Here is a 6,963-nt window from a genome sequence, read left to right as displayed (position 1 = left end):
AATATCCCTTGCCTACCCAGTCACCGACCTCACCGCACGTCACTGACACACGCACACACTCACAGACACACAAACACACACACAGATGCACACACACATACACACAGTCACACACTCACACTAACACACATTCACACGTATACACACACACACTTAATTACTCAAAGGTCAGACTGCAGGCTGCACATCTGAGGCTCCTCCCACACACTTGGGGCACCAAGAAATTGTTTGACTCCCCCCCACACTGGCTGAAACAAGTGAATCAATAAGCTACCGGGGGTAACCTGACGCATCTGGCAACCCAGAAGCCCTTTCTGAGATAACATCATGTTACACCGGCCTTGTTCTGTTTGTATGACCAAATGTAACTTTTAAATTTTTACATCTTAACACAGTTTTTAGATCATTTATCACAGAATAAGAATGAATATGCTTTTCATTCTAATCCACTTTGTTCCCTTTAACTATGAGGCTCTCATTAATTTTCTCATGAAGATAAAAAACGTTTTCAAAAATCGTGTCCTTAATGAAAAATGGGATATGTGTAAGAAGAACGTCTTACGACAAAAAAAAATGTTATTAAGCAGCCCAAATTATATTAAAGGACTGATCTAATTTGCCCTTTGTTTTTTAAAAGAAGAACAGACGGGTATTTCAAAAATATTTCAGACAGATCGAGCAGCTCACAGCTCAGAAAGTGCCTTAGCAGGGACACAAGCCCCCTGGAGGGGCAGGTGTGTGTGTGTGTGGGGAGGGGGGGGGGGCAGGGTGTGTGGGGTGGTAGGAGGGGGAGGTTTGGGGCAGGTGTGGGGTGGGAGGAGAGGCAGGTGTGGGGGAGCCACCCTAAAGCCGGCACCACATGTGGTATCTAACGTGATCTCATGTTAAATCAAATCATGTGACATAAGATCCGATCACTGAGTCGTCCCTCATTATGCGTGGTACTTTATCATGTGAATATTGAGATATTTCAGCATTCAGTCGTACCTTCTGGTGGGGCAGGGGTTCATTATAACTATTAATATCACTGTTATTGCCTGTTTTCCATTAGTGCTCTTATCTATTGGCCTCTCCTCATCTCTGCGCTCTTCTCCTCTCTCCATTACTCTGTTCATTCTCCTCCCCCCCTCCTCCTCCTCTCCTCTCACCTCCCGTACCCAACATTCTCTTCTTTCTCTTTCTCTCTCAAGGTGTGTACTCACCCAGGACTCACACCTAAAAATGAAGCCCTGTTCTGTTTCTGACTCCTGGAGAAACATCTCTTACATACTCCCTCTCCTTCTCCCCCTGTCTTTCTCACCCTCTCCATCTCTCTCTCTCTGTCTGTCTATCACCTGTCTGTCTCTCTCAGTCTCTTTGCTTGTCTCTCTCTCACCCCTTTCTCACTGCCTGTCTCTCGCCCCCCTCTCCTCTCTCTCTCCCTCCATCATCTCTCTCCCCCTCCCCTCTCCCCTCTCCCTCCTCTCTCACTCTCTCTCTCAGGTTAATGGGCCCTGTGAAATCAGAGAGACTAAAGAAAATAAACCACTCAGAGGTGCAGGGCAGATTCTCAGATCTTAATAACTGAGGTTGTGTTCATTTTGTCAGGACCTGTTCAGGGACAGTCTGAAGATTTGCTAAATCCGTTTTCTTCTTCTTTTAATTCCCAGCACTTGTTCTTGTCCCAGAGTTTGTTTTTGGGGGTCAGGTTGACTCTGGCCCCGTGTTAACAGGGTTCTCTCTATACAAGCCCACACTCCAGTCATTTGTCTTTATGTGATTCTGCATGGGTCTCATGCCTGCTGTAAAGTCACCGGAGCGAGCGCTTTTTGATGATTTTTTGGAGTGCGCTTGTAAAACCGTGTCCTATTCCACCATTACGGGCAAAACCCCGGACTTTTCCGGAAGCAAAGCTATGTCGTGACTCGGCATTTAAAACAACAACTCACTGTCTGGACAAGAAAAATCATTCCCACGACTACCTTAAATCTTACAACCAGTAGCTAATTCAGAGCTGAGATAACTGGACTGAACTTCTTTCATTGATGAATTAAGCACCGGTAAACCATAACCAAACAGCACACACCTCAGCCCTCTGGTACCAGGCTTGCAGTCTTTGTACAAAGTTTAGAATGAATTACAATATTAGTAATGCGGGGGATGGGTGAATGAGAGTTTTGGCCAACAGTAAATCTGTCCCCGTTTTAAAGAGTACAGGATGGCAGGACCCCATGTTCTTTAGGAGCTAACACATGCAGCAAATGTGTGGCCCGATTCACATGCCTGTAAATTGCTCCAGTTGTACCTTTGCTGTGGTCTTTTCCAACCGTCTATCAGTCTAACATCAGCACCTGCAGGAGACGAAGACGAAGTGATTTGAAAGCACGGCCTTGTGATCGAGTGGCCAGCTCTACTGACCACCTCCATTTTTTTTTTTAATGATCTGTTTTCTGATTACGCTCTGTCTGCCCATTCATCTGCCAGTAAACCCGTCTGCTTCTGGTTCCTCTGTCGCCCCCCCCCCCCCCCCCCCCCCACTGTGACGCATCCCCAACCCCTGAACCCAATTATCCCTGAGCCCAACCCATTATCCACTATTAACCAGGACTCCTATGGGAGCTATGGGATGTCAATGAAACCTCTTCTAACAAGGTCATCTGTTCACATGGCCGTCTCTGCACACATATCCATTCACTGGATGTGCATATACACTCAGCTGGGCAAGGACCAACTGTGAGAGCGATGTCTGCCGCTGTCAAAATAAATGTGTTCTGATCTGCACGTGTCTCATGAATATACACAAATTGGCCTTGAGAACATCCATAGTGAGTAAGCCAGCAGGGACAATACTGAAGTCGACAGTTATCAACCAAAAACTCTCAATACAGTAGTAATATACCCCTCAATATATTAGTAATATAGAATTAATATACTCCTCAATACAGTAGTAATATAGTAGTAATATACTCCTCAATATAGTCCAAAAAGAAAAAAGAACTTATACCCCTATAACTGGCATCATGTTTAAAGATGCTTCTAGTTTCCTGTGATCTGGAACAGACCTGGGTCAAATACAGTAACACTTTTTTTCCATGCTTTACTGAACTTGTAACATTGCATTAATGGCATTTGGCAGCTTGTCTAGTGTGAAAACTGGGAACTTATGAAATGCTCTCAAAAAGTGCAAACCCTGCCTTCTGGCCATCTTGGTTGGCTCAATTGCTCCAGGCAAGCACAGAAAAAGTATTTGAACCCAAAATAATTTAGCATTTGAACCAGGACTGCTCAGGACTTCTACCGCAGCAGTTCTGAGCAAAGACATTCTACAGCAACAAGACACTATACGTGACATTCCACTGGGGGTTCCAGCAAAGACTTTCTGTTTGAGCCAAGATGTGAAACAGCATGGTGTAGATCGAAAAGGTAGCAAGAGGTGTTTGATTTCCGATGCTGAATATCACATTACTGGAGCTCCTCTGCACCGAACCTCCTTATTGCCTCTCTTAACTCGCTTAGTGGCTCACAGAGTTTCACAGCTGAGTGCAGTATGTGAGTATGGTGTGTGCGTGTGTGTGTGTGTGCGTGCATGTGTGTGTACGCCTGGTTGGGCTACTTTTACAGTCCGTCCATCGAGCTTCCTGCTGGCAGTTGCTGGGGGCTGGGGCAGCGTTGGAGCTCGGGTGGAGGTTCCAGAACACTCTAGGTGAGAATAGCTGGAGGGGCCTGACAGCATCCCAAATCTACTACTGCATTCTCCTCTTACATCTCACTCTTCTTTGATACGGGGGTCTTAACTTCCCCTCCGCAAACCCATCAGCACCCCTCTCTCCCTCTCACCCCTCTCTCCCCCCCCGCCCCCCAACAACAACACGAACAACCGCCCCCCCACCTGCCACCTACAGACCCCCACCCCCCCCCCCCCCCTCTCCGTGCCAGCTCACTCACTGTCTGAATCAAAGCCGCGTGGGCCCTTTGTAGAAGAACAAAGCAGGGCCCGGTGCTTTGGTGCCACGAATCACACGGCCGCCGTGATTGATTCCTGTGTCAATATTTCATATTTAATTCCTCCGGATCCTTCCGCGGGCCTCGCCTTGGCCGCTGATTGAGTTTGGACGGCGTGGTTCGCGGCGCGGCGAGATCGCCGGGCGGAACGGGAGGGTGAGGGTCTCGGGCGCACCGCCATTCGGCCATCACACCCTGCGGTAGCAGGAGAAACGACAGGCGTTCCTTTTGAATCAGGAGGTGAGCCTGTCACGTTTGGAACGTGAGCGACACACACAGACCGCATCAGGTGAACTGAACTGGCTTACTTGTCTTATCGACAACAAAGCCACGTGAATGTGTCACCTATCAACACATCTGACTGGCAGACCTGATGCATCGGTTGCGGCCCTATAGAACTGTGCATTATGTATGAGTGTATACATAACGAAACCCTTGTTTAGATTAAAACAGATTAAGACATTGTCCGTTAGAGCCGTTGCAGTGTTGTTTCCCCTGCCTCCGAAAAGCTGAACAACAAAACTGTTAAACCAGCACTGATAGTTCAATTGACTTTTGGAATTTTTATTATACCGAAGGTCTAGCTGTGTGGCTGAGGTGATGTCACATTTCCCAGCATGCCCTGGGGTTCAATTGGAGATGTAGTACAGGGGACAGACACATACTCACCCTCAGGAGAAGGGTGGACAATGAACTCCATCGGACTAAAACGTACTCTGCCATTGAACACTTTGTCAACTGAGATTAACTTGCATAATTGCTTCGGGAAGTTGCAGATGTAGTACTATCTGGTCAGTTCATATAACTCTGCGATGGATCTCTTGACGTTTTCCCAGATCATTAGTCACTCCGGATAATAGCACATGCTGAAGGAATGTACTGTGAACTTTGACCCTGTTCTAAATGCGTTGGGCGGGGTGGGGGGGGGGGGGGGGGGGGGTTGGTCGCAGCGCATCCTGTAATGTGACAGAGAACATCTGCCGTGGAGCCGCCATGGGGGAGGGGCTAAACGCCATCAAACGCCCCAGCCTCACTCTGATCAATCAGGTGGCATTAGGATTACAGCACAGTGCCGGACTGGGGAATTATGGGAAGGGAAGGGAGAGGAACACACACACAAACCGACACATGCACACACACACACACATTGTGGCTCCAATACCACACAGACACACACACACACACACACATTGCAGCTCCAATACCACACAGACACACGCAGATACACACACACACACAACCACACGCGCGCATGCACACACATTGCAGCTCCAATACCACACACACACACACACACATTGCAGCTCCAATACCACACACACAGACACACATGGCATGATTCCATTCCATACTCAATGAAAGGAAAATACATTCTCAACATACATTCTCCCTACAGATCTCCCTTTTATGTCTAATCCATTGGGGAAAAGCCAAGTGCTATTGTGTGTGTGCGAGAGAGAGAGAGAGAGAGAGAGAGAGGGGGGAGGGGGGAGAGAGAGAGACGGAGCGTGAGTATGCACGTGTGTGTACAGGTATGTGCATGTCTGGTGTGTGTGTGTGTAAATGTGGGGTGAACAGGGAGGTGATTTCCGCTGCACTAAGTAAGGGCAGCTCTCTGTGCACTGGAGCAGCTGTCAGGTATGAAATATTAATGGATGTGGAATCTGACATAATAATGTGATGTAAAGCATGCAGTAGAGCATTGGCAAATTACACACGCTACACCACAGTACACACACCCACATACACACACACACACACGCTACACCACAGTACACACACCCACATACACACACACACACACGCTACACCACAGTACACACACCCACATACACACACACACACACACTACACCACAGTACACACACCCACACACACACACACGCTACACCACAGTACACACACCCACACACACACACACGCTACACCACAGTACATACACACACACACGCTACACCACAGTACACACACACACATACACACACACACAGTCTACACCACAGTACACACACCCACATACACACACACACACACACTACACCACAGTACACACACCCACACACACACACACGCTACACCACAGTACACACACACACACACACACGCTACACCACAGCACACACACCCAAACACACACGCTACACATATTCCACATGCCTGTGATTTTCCCGTGAGAAGTGATCGTGTGAGAGACCATACTGTACCATACTGTGCAACACTCAGCAACTGAGAGAGGCCGACAACAATTCTCGAGTCACCACCATTTATTCATTTTTTATAAATGTAGTAAATATTCTTTTTTTCATACAGATAGAATTTCCAAATAGAAGAAAGAAAAGCAATACACAAGAATTTTTTTTTTTTGAAAATACAAATGATCAGAATGAATGAACAGCGTATCGCACTTCTCAAGTCTGTTTTCCGCTTTTTGATGGTCAACATTGATCCACCGATGAAACGCGCGCACAGCTTCGGACAGCGAGAGGATGAGATCAATAAACCACAGATGAATGATATGTAGATAGATTTTGGGGAGTCGCCAGAGCTGCCTTTCGACCAGTTAGCAGCGTTATCGTAGCGCGATGACCTTAAGAAGACTCTTTTCATCTCCGTAACTCTGAATAAACATTCTCTTTCAGTCAGAGGGCTTGATGGACAATCCTTAACAACAATAGAACACAAAAAAACTTCAAAGGTAAGGGCCCGGAATGCAGTACAGAAATCTATGAAATTCTCCCCATTCGCCCGCAATATTTATCCGTTTGACTTTGAGGTGGGTTTTCACTTCAGCAGTACACAAGGGTGCAGTGCACTGCACTCCGATCGAACAAAGAAAATATCCAACGCGCACTATTCGCGCGGTCAAAGCTGAACGGTCGGAATAAAGCGATAAAACTTTCTCCTTGAGCTACGGGGCTAAGCGATCACGACCTTGTGTTTCAATAAAAGTTCCTCAAATGCTGTGAATATACTGTATATCTA

This window comes from Conger conger, chromosome 6 (genome assembly GCF_963514075.1).
Source record: "Conger conger chromosome 6, fConCon1.1, whole genome shotgun sequence".
NCBI lineage: Eukaryota > Metazoa > Chordata > Actinopteri > Anguilliformes > Congridae > Conger > Conger conger.
The sequence above is the reverse complement of the archived record's forward strand: the minus strand, read 5'-3'. Positions refer to the sequence as shown.